General features: G+C 29.9%; 1 pseudogene; it reads right to left on the bottom strand.

Annotated features, from left to right (window-relative positions):
- Nucleotides 1-169: 169 nt before the first annotated feature.
- On the bottom strand, nucleotides 170-23302 carry LOC119608809 (annotated as a pseudogene).
- Between the last annotated feature and the right edge of the window lie 770 nt (nucleotides 23303-24072).

Raw genomic sequence — 24072 nt, 5'->3', positions numbered from 1 at the left:
TTAAATAATTACATTAACTAAAATTTCAAGAGTTTTTGTTAAAATATTTTTATTAATAAAAATAATTCATAAATAAAGGCTTATTTAGTAAAAAACAAAACAAAAAAAAAACAGAATTCATAAATATAGATGAAAAGAAGAAAACTATTTGGTGAATTAAATAAATAAATTAAATTTTGCCGGTTTTTTTATTGTAACAGATTTCTTGAAAGTGTCTGGCCTTTTGAACTTTGAAGCAATTTGTAATGTTTTTGGCGTAATCCTTTCCATTTGATCCCTCGCATCGGGCAGCTTCTGAAATAAGAATAGAGAATAAAAAATACAAATTTTGTAACATGAAAAATCTAAACTAAAACACATATGTACATATATACTATCTATAGACTTGACTGTGGACTACTAGAGACTATATTATAGACTAACATATAAACTGTAATATAAACTCAACTGTGGACTAACTTACAGACTATACTATACTAATGACTAATGTATAGACTAGACAATACTATATACTAAGCTATAGACTAACTTATAGACTAGACTACACTATAAAATCTACTATAGACTAGACTATAGACTAGAATATAGACTAGATTATAGATTAGACTATAGACTTGACTATATAGTGAACTACACTTTAGACTAATTAGTTAATATTTAGCAAAAAGTTTATAAGTTAAAAAAAGTAATTTACCGAAAATGGCCATATTAAAAGTTTAAATTCTTTAAACGCCTTCTTATTTTGGGTACCGTAATAATTGTGTGATAATATAATGGAAATATCAATGATTTTACAAAAGTTTTCTGTAAGACCTTCTGGTGAAATTATAATTTTAATAATGCTAACCTGAAAAAAAATCAAATTATCAGATATAGTGGACTAAATATCATATTTTTTAAATAATCTTACATATTTTTCGAAATCTTCTTGAATTTTTTTCTCTACAATTTTTATTTCCTCCTCAGATTTAATTGGGAAGTTTTGCGTTGGGGGAATCGATATGTTTGTCTTCACCATTTCTTTTAAAATTGCTAATTCTTCGGAATGAGCTCCCGTATTAATTCCAATTTTCTTTTCTACATCATCCAAACGATTATTAAGATTAGCTGCCATTATCAAGTCAGATTGGTTATTTAAAATTTGGTTCAATTTATGAGTTATTTCATTTGCTTTGTCTGAAATAATAAAAAACACAATAATTAAATTTTTTAATAATAATATATCTGCTGTGTGAATAACAGGTATAAGGAGGAAATCATCATCGATCGGAAATGAAACATATTTATAAGCAATATTATCTGTAAGAATTTTTTCATCATGTGATAGAAAGTTATTTGATACTACGTAAATTCCAAAATCAGCAGAGGTAACAGGAGTTTCATAAAAAGGCGTTTTCTTCATATATCATCTACCTACAGCAAATAACTTTCCATCGCGTGATTCGAAGTTTGAAATTTGAAAAGGAAAATTGGTCTTTAAACAGCACATATTGTCTGGTTTATTTTTTGTCAAAGTAAATTCTTTTGTAATATATTTTCTTATTATATTGCTCCCTGATATTTGGAATCCCAAATATTTTTGCTTTTTGAAGGGGCAATATTCATTGAAATTATTGTCTACTTGCGGCAAAATATTTGTTGGACTTTTGATCTTTTTTTAATAGATTGCAAAAAATTTTCAAATTTGTAGGCAGTAATTGATTGAAGATTTCCAAATTCCTTAGTATATTGTGTAATATGTAACATATTATGTACATTGTACGATAAATATTGTTTAGGATATAGCAGTTCGAAATTTTTTACAAAATCTTCTAGCATGTTACTCACAATTGTCAAGTAATCAATAGCATTTCTTGAAAGCAATACTCGGTAAGAGCAATGAAATAAAAGAAAATGATAATAGTAATCCTCATTTAAAATTCCTCGAAGTACTATTATCGGCGTATATAAAACAAATTGGCGGAATTCGATTGCTTTCCACCTTGGAAATTCTGCTAAACTTCTAGGTTTTCTTCCAAACTCACAAGGCACATACTTGGCTAACGATTTCAGCTATTCGAAGATAGATTCCAAATTTTCATTTGAAAATTTGAAATGTAAATTTTTCCTATTAACCCAGAAATTTACAATTTTTTTACATACTCCCAAATCCATTAAATACTCCCTAATATGTTTTTGGAAGTCCTGTACTGTGGTAAATGGTGGTATGGGTCCCTTCTATTTGAAAAGTCTTCATCCGAGCGTAAAGGACCAGACTGAGACGAAAAAACTATAGTCCTTTGGAGAGTGGTACGCAATTGATTACATTTGGAACATCCATGAAATGCATTGTGGCCAACTATTCCTCATAAAAATGCACGGGCCGGACTATCACAAATGAATGCTCTTACTATAATTTTCACTTCGTACATAAGGTCGTGTAAGTATGTATCCACATTTGCGGGCTTTTTTTTCCCATATATGTCCCGATTAAAAAAACTTCTGAGTTGGGAAAATTAGAAATATATCCCATAATTGGCCACAAGGTCTAACTCGAACTTTTAAAAACGGGCAAACCATCTATGCCAATATCCACAAATAATTCCTGTATTTTTCCAGATATAATTTCTTCTTTTAGTGCCAGTACACGACTTTAAATGCCAATGTGCAAATACGTTCCAGGGGTAACCGTTCTTGTAATCATATTATTTGCTTTCGTAAAGTTATTGACTGAAGCTGGAACGTCCAGGCCTTCTGACCGAAGAATTTCTAATAGCTCATTGCAGCATGTTTTACCTGGCAGGTGTTTCCTATACCAAGACGATAATTTGTAATTTAATCCTCCTGTATTTTCTTCAGTAATGGTCGCACTAGTTGATGAAATTCGTCCTGATCATTTTGTACAATCTGATCATTTATTACAATATTGCTTTCTAAGCAGTCCGTTGTAACACCTACATATCTTTTTAAATTTTTAGCTTCCACTTTTTTTAATCGTCTTAAATTTCTTTTACTGAAGCCGAATATTTCTTTTAATATAAAAAACACACAACAACACTTACTATTTTCAATTTATACTTATTTATTTAATTTAATTAATTATTTATTTTTAATGCCACAATCACGGTTAAACCACTTGTACTTTCAAAAACACTTTACAATATGAAATTTTACTTTGAAAGAATAGAAAAAACAAAGAAACACCAAACAAGTAAGAGTGCTATATTCGGCTGTGCCGAATCTTATATACCCTTCACCACAGTGTATTTAAAAAATATTAATTCTATAAAATTTTAATTTATTTCATTTTCCCGTTTACATATATCATTATTATAGCAATAGCAAAACGAACAACAACGCTAAACGAAATAAACACACAAAAAAAAACAAATACACATGGCAGTAAAACCAATTGGTTTTACACCAAAAAACAAAAACAATATACACAAGGCAATGAAACATACGAAACGAAATACTCAAACAAGTTAGAGTGCTATATTCGGCTATTCCGAATCTTAAATACCCTCCACCAGCATCAACCAATTGGTTTTACACCAAAAAACAAAAACAATATACACAAGGCAATGAAACATACGAAACGAAATACTCAAACAAGTTAGAGTGCTATATTCGGCTATTCCGAATCTTAAATACCTACTACTACTTTTTATTGAAACCCATCTAACTATCTAATTTTTAGATAACTCGCTAAAATTTTTGTCGAACTAATTTTGATTACGTACAGAAAAAATTAGAATGATTTATCTATACACAGAACATACTTATGTCGAATTTTATCCGGATTAATAATTTAATAACGAATTAAGTGGTATTAAGTGATTTTCAAAAGTTAACCTTATGTGGGAGCTAAGGCAACTTATGGACCTGTCCGGAAAATTTCCGTATGTCAAATTTTATACCTACATATGTATAAAATGTGCGTTTAAGTAATTTTGAGAAATGGTCCTTATATGGGAGTTGTGACCAAATATGGACCGATCCAGAAAAAATTGTATACCTATGTATAAAATGTGCGTTAATTAATTTTCAGAAATGGTCCTTATATGGGAGTTGTGACCAATTATGCACCGATCAGGAAACAATTTCGTATAACGATTTATAAGCATAAAAAGATCAAGTCTAATTTTACTCCAATAGCTTTATTAATCAATTAAATATGTGCGTTTAGGTGATTTTAGGAAGTGGACTTTATATAGGAGCTATGAGCAATTAAGGGCCTATCCGGAAAAAAATTTCGTAGAGTGATTTATGTAATGACAAAACATATAATTGTCGAATTTTCTCAAGATAACTTTATTTGACAATGAAATATGTGCGTTTAAGTGATTCTCAGAATTGGACCTTATATGAGAGCTATGACCAATAATGGACCGATCCGAGAAAAAAGTGGTAAAATGATTTGTACGTACACAAAACATATTCACGTCGAATTTTATCCCGATAGCTTTAGAATTCAATGAAATATATGCGTTTAAGTGATTTTCGGAAGTGGACCTTATATGGGAGCTATGACCAATTATGGGCCTATCCAGAAAAAATTTCGTAAAGTGATTTATGTTTAGGCAAAACATATTTGTGACGAATTTTATCAAGATAGCTTTACTTGACATTGAAATATGTGCTTTTAAGTGATTTTCGGAAGTGGGCCTTATATGGGATCTATGACCAATAATGGACCGATCCGTAAAAAAAATTTTGTAGAAAGATTTGTATGTGTACAAAATAAATTTGTGTCGAATTTTATCCCGATAGCTTTACAATTCAATGAAATATATGCGTTTAAGTGATTTTCGGAAGTCGACCTTATATGCGAGCTGTGACCAATTATGGGCCTATCCGGAAAAAATTTCGTACAGTGATTTATATTTAGACTGAACATATTTGTGTCGAATTTTATCAAAATAGCTTTATTTGACAATGAAATATGAGCTTTTAAATGACTTTCGGAAGTGGGCCTTATATGGGAGCTATGACCAATAATGGACCGATCCGTAAAAAGTTTGGTAGAATGATTTGTATGTACACGGAACATATCCAGGTCGAATTTTATCACAATAGCTTTATTCATCAATGTAATATGTGCGTTTAGGTGATTTTCGGAAGTGGACCTTATATGGGAGCTATGACCAATTGTGGACCGATTGAGATCTACGTTGGTAGTATGATTTCTGTTTTTATTATTATTAACGATAAACTAATTTCCGGGAATATATACCTTTGTATGGGGGCTATGAGAAATGTTGGATCGATTGTAAAGATTTTGAACATAATTGATCACTGCCCTAAAAAAGTAAAGTGTGACAAAATTTATTGCAATATCTTTGGTAGTTTCTGAGAAAACTTCAAAAGAATTAGGAAAAAAACGTAATTTTTTTCGAGGTAGTCTGAAATTTTTACTCATAACTTTTTACGTTGTGAACCGCTGATTTTCAATACCAAACTGCTTAGGATAATAATAAATATTTTGGGTGAATTTGGTTGATTTCCTTTACTTAGTTTTAACGTGAGCGTGTAAAAACAATGTATGATGATTTTCATGGAATTATATTGCATAGTTTTCGTGAAAATTACATCAGAATGTGTAAAAAATGCTTATTTTTTTCGGAGTTGTTTTACGGACGGAATCAAAATTTAAAACAAATCCGAAAAAATAAGCATTTTTTACACATTTTGATGTAATTTTCACGAAAACTATGCAATATAATTCCATGCAAATCATCACACATTTGTTTTTACACGAGAAATTTATTTATGTTGAAAATTGCCGGAAGCGGTCCACAATTTCTTATACCTCCCATACAAAAGTACATATTCCCGGAAAATGAGTTTATTGTTAATAACCTCCGTCAGAATGTTGATATCTTAACAAAATTTTACAAATTAAAATTCCAATGTCAATAGAATTCATCTGCAGAAAAAAATTTCTGGATCAGTCCATAATTGGTCATAGCTTCCATACAAGGTCCCCTCCCGAAAATCACTTAAACGCACATAACTCATTACTTGATTCAGATATCCATATAAAATTTGGTACAAGTATTGCTCTTATGTACAGAAATGTTACTGTGAAATTTTTTTCCGATCGGTCCTTACTTGATCATAGCTCCCATACAAGGTCCCCTCCCGAATATCACATAAACGCGCATAACTCATTACTTAATTACTAAACATAACTCATTACTTAATTAAGATATCCATATAAAATATGTTACAAGTATTGCTCTTATATACAAAAATGTTACTGTGAAATTTTTTCCGATCGGTCCATAATTGGTCATAGCTCCCATACAAGGTCCCCTTCAGAAAAACACTTAAAAGCACACAACTCATTACCAAATAGTGATATCCATAAAAAATTTTGTCATAAATACTATTTTTGTACACAGAAAAGTTATTTCAAAATTTTTTCACGGTCGGTTCATATTTGGTCATAGTTCCCATAAAAGGTTCCCTTCCGAAAATCACTTAAACGCACATAACTCATTACTAAATATTGATATCGATACATTTAGCACAAATATTGTTCTTATATACATAAAGTACAATATAAATTTTTTTCACGATCGGTCCATATTTGGTCATAGCTCCCATACAAGGTCACCTCCAGAAAATCAATTGAATATTGTGTATTCATTACCAAATAATGATATAGATACAGAATTTAGCCAAAATTTTGTCTTTATATACATTAATGTTACTGTGGAAATTTTACGATCGGACCATAATTAGTCATAGCTCCCATACAAGGTCCTCTTACGGAAATCTCTTAAACGCACATTACTCATTACCAGATAAAGCTTTTGTATACAAAAATTTTATTTCAAGATTTTTTCACTATTGGTTAACAAAATGGGTGCGATCGGTCCTATACAAGGTTCCCTTTCGAAAATCACTTAAACACATATTACTTAATATTAAATTACGAAATAGATACAAAATTTTATTGAAATATTACATTATATACAGAAATGTTACTTAAAGATTTTTTACCATCGGTCCATAATTGGTCATATCTCCCGTACTAGGTCCTGCCCGAAAATTTGAATTTCCTTAAATCTTTCACACAAATTATTAAATATCGCTAAAACATATTTCAGGCCGCTTTAAAAAAATAAAAGACAGGTTATATATTCGGCTTTGTCGAATCTTAAATACCCTCCACCTTAAACTGGTTTCATAAATTATCAAATTTTATGGATTGATTCAGATTTACCTTAATATGTTAGACTTACTTTCATTACGCCTTACAATATGCTATTAAAAACAAAACTACCACTTAACAAACTGTTACAGAGAGTACTAAATTTAACCTTCTGGATTTAAAATAATTTCTATTTGTGAGAAAAATGTATGACAATAGTTATAGACCAAGAATATATATACTTTGCTGGGTCTCAGATGAATATTTCTCGGTGTTACACACGGAATGACAAACTTATATATACCCTCTATCATCACTGATGGTGGTGCAGCAAGATTTAATAGATGTTAGATTTTATCGATATTAAAAGTTCATATTTTTTAAGATTTTTTTTCAACAATCATTAATTTTGACATGGTATATTTTCTAAATAATTCCTATGTCTTGTAGTTAAAAAAACTTTGTTAAAATAATGCAGTTTTAAAATAAGTATAATGATATTAACAATTTTCCTTGAGCCAATTATATCGTAAAAGCTGTATCTTCCATTTTCTTTATTTCTTTACCAAAAACAGTTTGTGGAGTACTCAACAAAATATAAAAAAAATAGATTGGGAAAATAAGGGGTCCTCATGTAAATGAACTTTTAGTAAAATAAACTACTTAATTTCCATAAAAATTTAACAATTTTGAACTCTTTGATGATCATGATGAATTATGAAAAATTAATGACGTTATTATATATTGGGCCATTTCAAAAATTTTCGAACGGATTTTGTACCCTACGCTTTCCGATTTTGATGAAACTTGGTACAGATAATCATTGTTATAAAAAAGTTTAAAGTTCTCCAAAATTTCAAATTCATTACGATTTACATTTTATTGAGGTTCAAAGTTCACATTTTTGAAGATTTTATTCAACAAGTATTAAATTTGACATCATATATTTTTTATATTTCAACTATTTATCCGATTTTAATCGTTTTAGACTGTAATGGTCGTTTTTTTGTTATTGTCTCACAATTCTTATTTTTGTGTTTTTATACCCACCATCAAAAAAGATGGGGGGTATATTGATTTTGTCATTCCGTTTGTAACACATAGAAATATTGGTCATAGACCCACAAAAGTATATATATTCTGGGTCCTCATTAAATTCTAAGACGATCTAGCTATGTCTGTCCGTCTGTCCGTCCGTCTGTCTGTTGAAAGCACGATAGAGTCCGAGTGGAAAGAGCTAGAGGGTTGAAATTTCACATAAATTTCACATTTCACATAAATATTTCTATTAGGTAAGGTTTGTTTGGTATTGAAAATGGGCAATATCGGTCCACGTTTTCGGATAGCCCCCATACAAGTGGCCCCTCGAAAAGCAGCTTTAACAGCCATAACTTGTTTAAAAATACGAATATAGCGATGAAATTCGACATAAGTAAGTTTCTTATGATCCAAAATCAATATGCGAAATTTTATGAGGATCGGTTCATAATTGACCCTACCCCCCATATAAGGTCCCCTTCAGAAAATGACTTTAACGCTCATTACTGGCTTAAAAATACTAGTATATAGATGAAATTCGACATAAGTAAGTTTCATTCGAGTCAAAATCTATCTAAAAAATTTTATGAGGATCGGTCCATGATTGACCCTACCCCCCATATAAGGTCCCCTTCAGAAAATGACTGCAACGCTTATTAATGGTTTAAAAATACGAGTGTAGCGATGAAATTCGACACAAATAAATTTAATACAAACCAAATTCTATCTACCAAATTTTATGAGGATCGACCCATAATTGACCCTACCACCCTATATATGGTCCCATTCAGAAAATTACTTTAACGCTTATAACTGGCCTAAATATACGAGTATATAGATGAAATTCGACATAAGTAAGTTTCATTCGAGTCAAACGAGGTTTGATGGTGGGTATATAAGATTCGGCATAGCCGAATATAACACTCTTACTTGTTATAAATTAAATCCTATTAACAAACAATGAACAAATCCATAGGAACAAGATCTGGTTTTGATTTTAGATTTATTAATATTAAATCAATTTTAGCAAACAAGTACTTGTTTTCTAGTTTTGAAATGTATATTTTACTACAAACTAAAGCAATATTCTTATTCATAAATAAGTAAACAGTAAAATAAAATTTTGTAGATTTGGTGGTGAAAATTACATACTTCAGAAATGATATGACAAAAAGTAATTTCCTCTGGATTAAATTTTCATAAATGTATGCTGCTTTGATATAAAAAAAAAACACATAGACACGTTAACTTGGCTTAAATAATCCCTATAAGGTGTTATAAGTTTTCCGGCAGCACAAAAACATTAGTTTTGTGTCAAAATATTTGTGTCCAGTTGATTAAATTCCAACAACTGAAAAACAAACAAAGGGTTAATAGTTATAATACGACCCAATAAAATCATAATATAAACCAATACCATAACATATTGTTTCTATTATGATTACTTTTTCTTTTATATTGATATTTTGCATATTACACAGTTTAAAACAGTTTGTTCACCTATTAAAATAAACCAAAATTCCTAATAATTAAAAATTGCATATTTCACAGTTTAAAACAGTTTGTTTACACATTTAAAGTCATCAACCTAAAACAAACTTCTTACTAATTTTGTTTTCGATGACTAGCGAAATATCAATGTAATTCTTTATTTTTATATCTTTTGCAATTAAGCATTTATTTTTAGAAAACCATAAGTTATAAATAAACTAATTTTGTATCATTGAGTTAGTCTTAATCGAGTATCAAAAACCTAATAAACATTAATTAAAGAAAACAAAAATAAACTTGTGTTTTTTTTGTATTCTCAACGAACCCTATTCATTTCTAGCGACGAGGATGGGATTGGTATGTTAATATCAATTCCTTAAAATAATAAAAATAGTCATATCCTTTGACTAAGTGAAAATAAAAAAGGTAGTCAAATCATTTAACTAAGTGGAAATAAATTATTAGACTTGATTAGGACTCATCAAAACAATAAATTAATTTTGTTTTGACCGTGAAAATATAAGGCAATAAAAAAAATTTGTTTTATAAAGGAAGAAAAAAAAAAGGATTAAGAAAGAAAAAAATATAAAATCAAAACAATAAATTAACTTTGTTTTGAATTATGTGAATTATAGAACAATAAAATAACTCTGCCCTACATATATAAAACAAAAAGCTATACCTATTTAAAATAATAATAAAGTGGCTTCAACATGAATCAAAAGTGATCTATTTTACAAAACAGTACGAGTAAACTGAGTGGAAATCCAGAGGAAACAATTCAGCCAATAATAAAGGAACTTTAACCGAAGGAACAACACCATCAACAGTATTTAAAGAACGACAACATCAAAGCAGAAAAAAAACCATCTATCATCGTAAGTTTAGTATTACATTATATTAATTTACATTTACAATTGTAACTGTTATTATCATCTTTATTACTATATTTATATTTTTCTTGTACGGATAATTTTAAGAAAATCAATTTGCTTTCTTCGAAAAATTTTCCATCGGATTTTTTTTTTATTGGCAATTCGGTTTTATATCTCGCGTGATCACAACTGAAAATTCTTGTTGTGAACTAAATTTGATCTTCTTCTAAAAATTTTTTCACATACTCCTTTAATTCCTTTTCTATCACTCCAAAATGGCAAACCCTCAACAGATCACCCTTGACCCTATTAAATACCTTAACAGCTTACCCCAATTCAACGGGAGTAGAAATGACATAATGACTTTTACGAGATTGATAGACAGAATATACCCAATACTTGCCACGTACGACGAGTTATCGCAACTATTGTTCTCTGACATAATTAAGAGTAGACTCGTTGGGAGGGCGAAGGAAGTAATCGAGATAAATACCCAAGCTCGATCTTGGGAAGATATTAAGAGAACCCTTCAGAACAACTTTGGAAAAAGAAAAAATTGCGATGAATTGTATGACGACTTAAGAGCTGTAACTTTTCGGACCAATACAATCGAATTCTATAATGATATTAAATATAGATTAAGGCGTTTAAACAATAAAAGCGTGATGGTACTAGGCGAAGGTGAAGCCGCAAACCAGGTTTCAATGAACAATCAAAGATCAGCTCTACATATCTTCAAAAATAAAATCCCAGAGCCTATGAAAACAATATTAGCATGCAAAAATCCAACATCGTTGGAAGCTGCTATGGACATCTTGTACGAAAATGGGTACGACCGGATGGGCAAAGATGGCAACATATATTCGGGAAAGACTAAACAAATCAAGGGAAATCAAAATGATGCAAATTCTTCACAATCAAATTCAGGTAAAGATAATTACAAAAAGAAATATTAAGCAGATAAAGGACATGGTAATTATCGACAGAACGATAATAGTCGAGAAAATTCTAGACATACTTACAAAAATAATGTACAAGACCAAAGATGGCAGAATAGTCAGAATTATAACAACAACAATCAAATGGGTCAACCACAACCATCTGACGTGGAACCAATGGACGTCAATAATGTGGAAAATTTTCAGCAGACAGCCTCTACGGAAAATTACCATATATAACAGTAAAAACAAAATTGGGAACTTTAAAATTTATTGTAGACATAGGAGCAACGCACTCCATAATTAACCCAGGTATTTGCCATCCTATATGGAGGAAAAATACTGATGTTATGAACCTCAAAACACTTCAACATACTATCCAAATCAGTGAAAAAGTATCTATTCCACTTTTCGTAGAACTTGGTGACACCAACAATACAATAGAATTTTTGGTATGTAACTTTCACACTTATTATGATGGGTTAATTGGAAACAATATTCTGATACAACTAAAGGCTATAATAAATCTTAGAGATAATATAATTGAAATTGGGGAAAAACGAATCCCAATAAAATATAACACAAGTGGCGTGGAATATTATTTTGAAAAGGACGGCATATATGAAGTAGAATTACCTATAGAACAGAGAGACGGTTTAATATATAAATCCAAAACAATACTAACAAACAACAATATTATTGAAATCATGGAAGGAATATATGAAGCAGAAAATTTCAAAATAAATGCTCTCATCAATGTCTGTGGGAATATACCAAAAAGAGTTGTATTTCATACCCAAGAAACAGATAAAATAACAGAGGAAAATTTTCATATTCATCCTTCTAATAATGAAAATTCAAAAATTCCTTTATTGGAACAGATTCGAACCTCTCACTTAAACTCTGAAGAAAAAGGAAAATTACTACAGATTATAAAAAATTTTAAGAAAATATTTTACACAGAAGAAAGTGACTTAACATTTACCAACGCAATTAAACACGAAATAAGGACAGTCAACAATATTCCAATTGCTACGAAAACATATCGCTATTCCTACGTTCATAAAGACGAAGTGAAAAGGCAAATTCAAGAAATGCTAGAGAAAAAAATAATCAGACATAGTCACTCACCTTACTCACTCACCTGTTTGGATCGTACCAAAGAAAATGGATGCTAGTGGTAAGAAGAAATGGAGATTGGTAATCGATTACCGTAAATTAAATGAGGTAACGATTGACAACAAATATCAAATCCCCAACATTGCCGAAATCCTAGAAAAACTAGGAAGATGTCAATACTTTACGACATAGTCACTCACCTTACTCACTCACCTGTTTGGATCGTACCAAAGAAAATGGATGCTAGTGGTAAGAAGAAATGGAGATTGGTAATCGATTACCGTAAATTAAATGAGGTAACGATTGACAACAAATATCAAATCCCCAACATTGCCGAAATCCTAGAAAAACTAGGAAGATGTCAATACTTTACGACATTGGACCTTGCCAAAGGATTCCATAAGACGGGTTTCAGTGTTGAAGGTGGTCATTACGAGTTCCTTCGTATGCCCTTTGGGCTTAAGACAGCCCCGGCAACCTTTCAACGGTTAATGAACAATGTTCTAGGAGACCTAATTAATAAGATTTGCTTGGTATACTTAGATGATATAATTATATTTTCAACCTCACTCCAAGAACATTTAGAGTCCTTAACTAAAGTATTTCAAAGATTGAAAGATGTAAATCTAAAAATACAACTCGATAAAAGCGAATTTTTGAAAAGAGAAACGAATTTTCTTGGACATATTGTAACCGAAGAGGGCATCAAGCCGAATCCAGATAAAATAACATGCGTTCAAAAACTTCCATTACCGACTACACCAAAAGAAATCAAACAGTTTCTCGGTTTAGCTGGGTACTATAGGAAATTTATAAAGGATTATTCGAAAATTGCTAGACCAATAACAAAATACTTGAAGAAAGATGCTAGTATGGATATAAACGACCCGGAATACAAAGAAAGTTTCGAAACATTGAAAATATTATTAGTTAATTCTCCTGTACTAATATATCCCGATTTTAATACAAAATTCACTCTACAAACAGACGCAAGTAATTTTGCAATAGGAGCAGTGCTATCCCAAGACGGACATCCAGTTTGCTATGCAAGTCGTACATTAAACGACCACGAACAAAACTATAGTACTATCGAAAAGGAACTATTAGCGATAGTATGGGCGACTCAACAATTAAGACCATATCTGTTTGGCAGACGATTCTTAATTGAAACTGACCACAGACCCTTAAAATGTTTATTTTCCATAAAGGAACCAAATTCAAAACTGATAAGATGGAGACTACGATTACAAGAATACGATTATGAAATTAAATATAACAAGTTAGAGTGCTATATTCGGCTGAGCCAAATCTTAAATACCCTCCACCAGCTACTTTTATATTAATAGTTTTTTAATTGATCAAATATTTTTAGAAATAAGTTTTCTCATGTCTTAAATAGAAAAACACCAAGATTTAAACAGCTTAAATCTGTTACAATTCCAAGATTTGTTGAACATTACAAACCCCATTTTCTTTTATATTTGTATAGCGCCCTTAGATATGCTTTAACGATATTTAATAATGTGCATGTGTGTGAAAGATTTAAGGATTTTCAAAATACATATATATAATTTTGTTCTACACAAATTGTTTTTAGGGGCAGGACCTAGTATGGGAGATATGACCAATTATAGACCGATCGTAAAATATTCTTTAAGCAAAATTTCTGCACATAAAAACTAAATTTCAGTCAAATTTTGTATCTATATCGTAATTTAGTAATAAGTAATGTGTGTTCAAGTGATTTTCTGAAGGGACACTTGCATGGGACCGACCGCACCCATGTTATAGACCGATCTTGAAAAAATCTTGAAATAGAATTTTTGTATACCAAACTAATATTTGTGCCAAATTTTGTATCAATAGCTTTATTTGGTAATGAGTAATGTGCGTTTAAGAGATTTTCGTAAAAGGACCTAGGAGCAATTATGTATATAAAGACAAAATTTAAAAATTCTGTATCTATATCATTATTTGGCAATGAATATTGTGCATTTAAGTCATTTTCGGGAGGTGACCTTGTATGGGAGCTGTGACCAATTATGGACCGATCGGAAAAAAAATTCATAGTAATATTTCTATATGTGAGAGCTATACTTGTACCAAACTTTATATGGATATTTTAATTTAGTAATGAGTTATGTGTGTTTAAGTGATTTTCGGGAGGGGACCTTGTATGGGAGCTATGACCAATTATGAACCGATCGGAAAAAAATTTCATAGTAATATTTCTGTATATGTAAGCAATAATTATACCAAATTTTATATGGATATCTTGATTTAGTAATAAGTTATGTGTGTTTAAGTGATTTTCGGGAGGGGACCTTGTATGGGAGCTATGACCAATTATGGACCGATCGGAAAAAAATTTCATAGTAATATTTTTGTGCATATGAGCAATACTTGTACCAAATTTTATATGGATATCTTGATTTAGTAATGAGTTCTGTGCGTTTAAGTGATTTTCGGCAAGGGTCCTTGTATGGGAGCTATGACCAATTATGGACCGATCGCAAAAAAATTGCATAAAAATATTTCTGTATATGAGAGCAATACTTGTACCAAATTTTATATGGATCTCTTAATTTAGTAATGAGTTATGTGCTTTTAAGTGATTTTCGGGAGGGGACCCTGTATGGGAGCTATGACCAATTATGGACCGATCCAAAAAATGTTTTCTCCCAATGAATTCTATTGACATAAGATTTTAATTTGTAAAATTTTGTGAAGATATCAACATTCTAACGGAAGTTATTAACAAAAAACTAATTTTCCGGGAATATGTACTTTTGTATGGGAGGTATATGAAATTATGGACCGATTCTGGCAATTTTCAGCAGGAATCAATATCTTGTGTAGAAACGAACGTATGATGACTTTCATGAAATTATCTTGCATAGTTTTCAAGAAAATTGCATCAGAATGTGTAAAAAATGCTTATTTTATTCGGAGTTGTTTTAAATTTTGATTCATAACTTTTCCCGATGTGAACCGATTTGGCTCATTTTCAATACCAAATTGTACCAGATAATAGGGAATATTTTGGGTGAATTTGGTTAAATTATATTGCTTCGTTTTAACGTGAGCGTGTTTTACACAGACAGACGGACGGACGGACAAACGGACATAGCTAAATCGACTCAGAATTTCATAAGGAGCCAGAATATATATACTTTGTTGGGTCTCAGATGAATATTTCTTGGTGTTACACACGGAATGACAAAGTTATATATACCCTCTATCACCACTGATGGTGATGGAGGGTATAACAAGTTAGAGTGCTATATTCGGCTGAGCCAAATCTTAAATACCCTCCACCAGCTACTTTTATATTAATAGTTTTTTAATTGATCAAATATTTTTAGAAATAAGTTTTTCATGTCTTAAATAGAAAAACACCAAGATTTAAACAGCTTAAATCTGTTACAATTCCAAGATTTGTTGAACATTACAAACCCCATTTTCTTTTATATTTGTATAGCGCCCTTAGATATGCGTTAACGATATTTAATAATGTGCATGTATGCATGTGTGTGAAAGATTTAAGGATTTTCAAAATACATATATATAATTTTGTTCTACACAAATTGTTTTTAGGGGCAGAACCTAGTATGGGAGATATGACCAATTATAGACCGATCGTAAAATATTCTTTAAGCAAAATTTCTGCACATAAAAACTATATTTCAGTCAAATTTTGTATCTATATCGTAATTTAGTAATAAGTAATGTGTGTTCAAGTGATTTTCTGAAGGGACACTGGCATGGGACCGACCGCACCCATGTTATAGACCGATCATGAAAAAATCTTGAAATAGAATTTTTGTATACCAAACTAATATTTGTGCCAAATTTTGTATCATTAGCTTTATTTGGTAATGAGTAATGTGCGTTTAAGAGATTTTCGTAAAAGGACCTAGGACCAATTATGTATATAAAGACAAACTTTCAAAATTCTGTATCTATATCATTATTTGGCAATGAATATTGTGCGTTTAAGTGATTTTCGGCAAGGGTCCTTGTATGGGAGCTATGACCAATTATGGACCGATCGGAAATATATTTCATAGTAATATTTCTGTGCATATTAACAATACCTATTCCATATTTTATATGGATATCTTAATTTAGTAATGAGTTATGCGCGTTTAAGTGATTTTCGTTAAGGGTCCTTGTATGGGAGCTATGACCAATTATGGACCGATCGCAATAGAAATATTTCTGTATATGAGAGCAATACTTGTACCAAATTTTATATGGATATCTTAATTTAGTAATGAGTTATGTGCTTTTAAGTGATTTTCGGGAGGGGACCCTGTATGGGAGCTATGACCAATTATGGACCGATCCAAAAAATGTTTTCTCCCAATGAATTCTATTGACATAAGATTTTAATTTGTAAAATTTTGTGAAGATATCAACATTCTAACGGATGTTATTAACAAAAAACTCATTTTCCGGGAATATGTACTTTTGCATGGGAGGTATATGAAATTATGGACCGATTCTGGCAATTTTCAGCAGGAATCAATATCTTGTGTAGAAACGAACGTATGATGACTTTCATGAAATTATCTTGCATAGTTTTCAAGAAAATTGCATCAGAATGTGTAAAAAATGCTTATTTTATTCGGAGTTGTTTTAAATTTTGATTCATAACTTTTCCCGATGTGAACCGATTTTGCTCATTTTCAATACCAAACTGTACCGGATAATAGTGAATATTTTGGGTGAATTTGGTTAAATTATATTGCTTCGTTTTATCGTGAGCGTGTTTTACACAGACAGACAGTCAGACGGACGGACGGACGGACAGACGGACATAGCTAAATCGACTCAGAATTTCATAAGGACCCAGAATATATATACTTTGTTGGATCTCAGATGAATATTTCTTGGTGTTACACTCGGAATGACAAAGTTATATATACCCTCTATCACCATTGATGGTGGTGGAGGGTATAAAAAGGGAATTCTAAACGGAAACGCCGATGCATTATCTAGAATCGAAGTAAATTTAAACGAAGAAAATAACCCTCCAACACCGGAAAATAATAGTTTAATTATAGAAACTACCAACCCTTTGAATTTCTATAGACAACAAATTATTATCGTTAAAACAACCTCTGGTTCACTGAAAATAAAGAATGAGAAAATCTTTAAAAACGAGAGGAAAACAATATCAGCTAAAGTTTTTGACGAACCAACCCTTATAACAATTTTAAAAAATCACTTTAATCCAAATAAAACTAACGCAGTCTTAATTCATGATAAAACTACTTCCGAAAAATTTAAAGAAGTAATAAACAAATACTTTGAAACCAACAACGTTTTCAAGGTCTTAATGTGTAAGAAAGTATTAGAAGATATTTTGGACGAAAATATACTTACCGAAAGAATAGAAAAGGAACATAAAAAAATAACCATAGAGGAATTAACGAAAATTATTCAGAATTAAAAACAGAAATCTTAAAGTTGCGAATAACTCAATTTATAAATAATTGTGAAATCTGTAATAAGGATAAATATGATAGAAATCCTATTAAACAAAAATTCAAAATTACTGAAACACCGGAGAAACCAGGAGAAGTAATTCATGCAGACATATTTTATAGTCTAGAAAAAACGCTTTTCCTGACATTTATTGACAAATTCTCCAAATATGCCCAAGCGATAAAAATAAAAAATAGATCCTGGATCGAATTTAAAATAGCTTTAATACAATATTTATCATCAGTTGGAAACATAAAAAAATAATTATTGATAACGAACTAGGTTTCAAAGCACTTCCCCTTTTAGAATTCCTTAGAGAACAAAATATCGAAATTCACTACACTTCAAACAATAACCATACCTCGAATTCAGATGTAGAACGTTTACATAATACCATCAACGAACATATAAGAATCCTAAAGCATGACCCTAACAGAGGAGTAGAATTAGTTGAAGAAAAAATATATAAAATCATTATGTATTATAATAATACTATTCATTCCACAACCAAAAGAAAACCAATTGATTTCAAGAACGGAATTATCAGTCAGGATGACTACCAATCAATCAGGGAATCTATTATGAAAGCCAAAGAGAATACTATTAATAAACTTAATAAAACGCGAGAAAATGTGGATATTCAAACAGGACCTGTATACTTAAAAGATGAGAGAGGAGGTAAAAACCACTCTAAATCAAGAATACTCTTGATATTCTAACGAAAAGCATGCGAAATAACTCAATGGAAATAAACTCATTTATCCAAATAAGCGAAATACTCTCTTCCCAAATAAAAAACGTTACAATGCATATTAACCGGCAACAAGCCATTGTCACAAGGTATATACATAAATTTCGAAACGAAATCCAGAATAAAATATCAACACTGGAAGATGAAGTAACCTTTCTAAAACACATATACCAAATCGATAACGATATAACCCTTTTGAGGAACCACGTAAACGATATCGGTCAAGTGATATTCACGAGCAAATTAAGTATCATTCCGACGGACATATTAGACCAACTCATTGATGACTTTAAGACTTACACTAATATCAAAATTGATGTAACATATCTTGAAGACACTATTCTAATCATCCTTTCTATACCAAAATATTCCTCCAACTCTTTTTCTTAAATTACTTCTGAACCAATTCCTAACAAAGAAAATAAATCACTATATTTAAAAGAAAATCAAATATTACTTGATGAGAAACCAAACATTTTCCATATCAACATAACTGACAATTTAGCTAAGAACCTTAAACCATTTGAAGACCCTTGGATTGAAAATATTATCCATAATAATGAAGCTAAATGTACATTAAGTAAATTCGATTTCTTGGAAATTAAAGAAATAAAACAAGGTTTTCTTTTACTTAAGAACTTTTACGAAAACCTAACTGAAAATTGCCTTCATGAAAACTATGGAAAATTTTTCGGCACATTTATTTTAAAATTTTAAAATTGTAATATAACAATAAGAAATAGAACATATTATAATGACAAATTAAATATCAAAGAAGATGTAATTTTATCTCACCTAATCACTGATATTAAAGAAAATAAAACATTTATAGATTTAAAATTGGAAGATCTTTATATAAAACAATTAAGTTATGAGAACAACTTTAAACATAAAAATTATAAAATATTCAATATGACAAGTAATGGGATAAATGTAATTATATTCATCATTATTATTATACTAACATTATTAATATATAAAAGAAAAATTCATATTTATAATATTTCGTCGGAGCCTCAATCTAACGATGGGGGAGTTATAATACGACCCAATAAAATCATAATATTAACCAATACTATAACATATTGTTTCTATTATGATTACATTTTGCATATTACACAGTTTAAAACAGTTTGTTCACCTATTAAAATAAACCAAAATTCCTAATAACTAAAAATTGCATATTGCACAGTTTAACAGTTTGTTCACCTATTAAAATAAACCAAAATTCCTAATAATTAAAAATTGCATATTTCACAGTTTAAAACAGTTTGTTTACACATTTAAAGTCATCAACCTAAAACAAACTTCTTACTAATTTATTGTACATGTCAACAGTGTACTTGGCGTTTTACGCTCTGTAAACTTTTAATAAAACTCGTATACCAGAGATCGATTAACTCTCTAGATAGTTTTTTTATTAATAAAAGTTTTTGGTTTTATATAAATTTTGACTAGAATTTATTATTTCACGATATTTTTAACAGCTGGTTTTTATTTTGTTTGTGCTTACATTCTATTTACATCTCATTTACTGAGAGGATCACATAGTTGCAAATGATAATATAAGAACGTAGTATATGGTTGTTGTCTGAACGAAAAGTCACAACATTGACTGTTGGGATAACTAATGCCCACAAAATAAACTTTATTATATATTTATATTTATATATTTATTAAAAATATTTAAATATATATTTTTTTATTAAATTTACATAATTAGAAAATAGAAAAGGACAATAACATTTATGGTGAAGAGAATGGAGTTCGAATAACCTAAACTTTAATTAAATATAATATGATTCAATGGTAACCCAATTGATCATATCTAGAACAAGTTTACCAACACTAGGCTACGAAAGTTTCTACTACTTTTTATTACAACAATTTACTTTTTTATCTATTTTCCACTTACTCTTCTACATTCTTACGCGTCACGAGGTATAATTGTAACATAATTTAGAGCAAAATTTCTTTTAATTTTGAAATTCAACCATATACATCAGAACTCGGCATAACATATAATTCTGATAAAAAGTTCAAAGTATTTGCAAAGTTCATTCAATAGAAAGTGTAAAATCCAGTAATAAAGTGGCAACAACGTGGATTATTTTGAAAATTTAGCTAAATTGATACAAAATCAAGGTAATAATGAGATTTAGAGTGTATAGTGTTTATCATTCATGCATTTATCAAAAATTTTTTTTAGTAATAGCATAACCTCATTCTCGGACAACATCCATTATATGGTCCGAAACTCACGTGGGCCGTATAACTACAATAAGTAGCAGACACTAGACAAATTTAACCTAAGAAAATATATAGAAGACAACTGTAAATCTTTCACCAAACTTCAACTTCCATAGATTGGAATCAACACCATTTCCAACTCTCAAGCTTTCCACCATCGCTAAAATGTGATTTTTTTTACCCAAATCTGCATTATCATCATCCAAATCTACCAAATTACTATAAATTGAAATGAAATCTTTATCTTAAACGTGTTTGCCAACACAATATTTAATCCGATAACCAAAATAAGTATTGAATCTTAAAATACTTTATTTAAATTATGAGCTAAACCAGTGATCTATAAAATTATCACACTAACAATTAATATCGAAACTAAAAGTAAATTACCTAATTTAACTACTTGAAAATCTAACAAATCAAATCCCCAGATTTCCCAAAATGAGTGATATGTAATATCATCAAGAAAATACCTACAACATAACCTAATGATTAAAACCGAATATTAAAATCTAATTCATTTTAAAATGGTATAATATAAGGTTAATCCGAATTTCTTATTGCTTTTGCATTTTTATAGATGTTTTCTAAAATTTATAAATAAATAAATAGTCCATATATTATACCATAACCTAAATTATTCTAATAAAATTAACTAATTAAATATATAAATTATGTTAAAACAGACTTAAAACCTTATAAAACCTACATTATCACATTAATTTCCTATGTATAAATAGATATTTAACACCTAAATCTGATTTCTAAACCTATTTACTAACATACTGGCAAAAACTTAAAATGCAAGAATAATATTTCATTTCCATCTACAACTGCAATAATACCACATCATCAAGTTCCTGTGGAGGCCTTCATCGGAGCCGTATGATGCGGTAAGTTCGATCAAACCTTTTACTCTTTTATATATTTCTTGCATTTGCATAAAAGAAGCAACAACAAAAGAATATTTTGAACATAAATATTAGTTTCTAAAACAATAAACACTATTTAACATCATCACATTATGATAATCACATACTCTTAATTTTTAATGTTTCACATTTTCGCTGTTCCATTTATTTATCAGTGAGAAAACAGTATGTTATTAACATAATATAAATGAAGAGTGATATTGTTTCGATTTTGCTGTTTGCATATTGATATTCTCTCTCTCATGTTCCACTTTTTATGATACTTGATTTATAGCAGGGATTGCCAAAGCTAAAACTGTTAGTGTATTGGTGAGAGAGAGAGAGAACTGCACTGAAAGAAATGTGTAAACTAAAGTAAAATGTACGGGCAAATTTTCCTAAAGATAAAATTTATAGTCTTTTGAAAAATTTGTAGATAGTGAAATAAAAATTGGGATGGATCTACCTCTTGATATTCTGAAGAAAAATCTAACAATTATATCTGTAACTAAAATAAAATATAAGCTTTTTTTAGAAAAGTTGTAATAATAACAAAAACAGTTTTTACTTAGAATCTTACATCTTGGACGAAATTTTGTAAACGTAAAGGAAGGGTGATAGAATTAAATTTTTCATTTAAGATTTGAAAATGTGCTTTTGGAAGTAATTAAGAACTTCAGTTTAAGTGCCATAACATTTGATATGTAAAAAACAAGTTGGGGGTAATGATTACAATTTTCTTTTCTAATTACAATATCTTTTTATTTTAATTAAAGTTTTTTGCAAATTACAATTATTTGTAATGTGTAATTGAGCAATAACCAATAACAATTATTTGTAATTCTAATTGAAATGTTGGCAATTACAATTATTTGCAATTGAAGAATTTCCTTCTATTTACATGTAATTAGTAATTGTAATTCAGGACACTACCTAAATTGTTTGTAATTGTAATTGGAAAAAAAAAAATTCACAAATTTTCTGTGGGTAAGTGAGTGATGACCCGCACGTATTTTGTTTACTATTTTTTCTGCAACTTTCATGGATGGGTGATCAGTTAGAAATTTGGATGCAAGGGCAGCTTGGTGGATAATGCAATGAAAGGTGTGGACTGATATGTCATGTTTTTTTAATTGGCCTATGAAACCTTCATGCTTACCTGTCATTACATTAGCACCATCCGTACAGACACCAGCTAACTTATTTATGTCAACTAAAGATAAAAGCTTTTCATTGACAATATCATATAATAACTTTCCTGTAACATTCCCATGAAAAGTTTCAAGGGAAAACATTGTTTCAAAAACGCTATTATCCCTGTTTACGCATCTGATACAAACAATAAGTTGGCACATATCATTAATATCCGTGCTTTCATCTAGGCAGAACGAAAAAAATGCGCAGTTTCGTAACATTTCTAAAATAAAGGATTCAACGGAGATTCCAAGTTGATCTGTGCGACGAATAACGGTATTCAGTGAGAGTGGAATAGATTCCCTAAAGTTTAAATTCAGCTTTTGAAAACTCTTATTTAAAATATATTTTTTGAATACTCCATCAGAAAATGGTCGACCATGCCTAACAATGTCTAAACTTATTAAGCTTGACAATTCCATATTTATTTTTTTTTCATCTAATGGTTCTTGATTATTTTCTATTTCGGATAACCACCCTTTTATTTTTACCAAAAAAAAAAAAATTTTTTTTTTACTAAATAATTCTTCTCTTTCTCTATCATTAAATTTGTCCAAATAACTATGAAATGTATCATAATGCCTTTTTAAAACGTATTCCCTACTTTCCTTAAATGTTTTGTAACATAAAAGGCATTGAGAATTACCAAACGCATTTTTTTTCATAAAATACTTTTCAATTGTCATCATTAATTTTTTTCCGTGCTTTAAACAAAGCATTTGAAAAAAAGTCGTACACCCGCTACACATGTGCATTCGCCGCTGTCTCGCTGACGACTAAACAAAAGAGAATAAGAATGTGTGTGTTGTTAGTCAGCACAATTGTGCTATGAACTGACAAACCCTGCAGTAAAACCAACAGCATCCAAACA

The sequence above is a fragment of the Lucilia sericata genome, unplaced genomic scaffold (assembly GCF_015586225.1).
Source record: "Lucilia sericata isolate MDLA Ls3-8-SP2 unplaced genomic scaffold, ASM1558622v1 Contig000882F_arrow, whole genome shotgun sequence".
In the NCBI taxonomy this organism is placed as follows: Eukaryota; Metazoa; Arthropoda; class Insecta; order Diptera; family Calliphoridae; genus Lucilia; species Lucilia sericata.
This window is presented reverse-complemented; position numbering and strand designations above follow the sequence as displayed.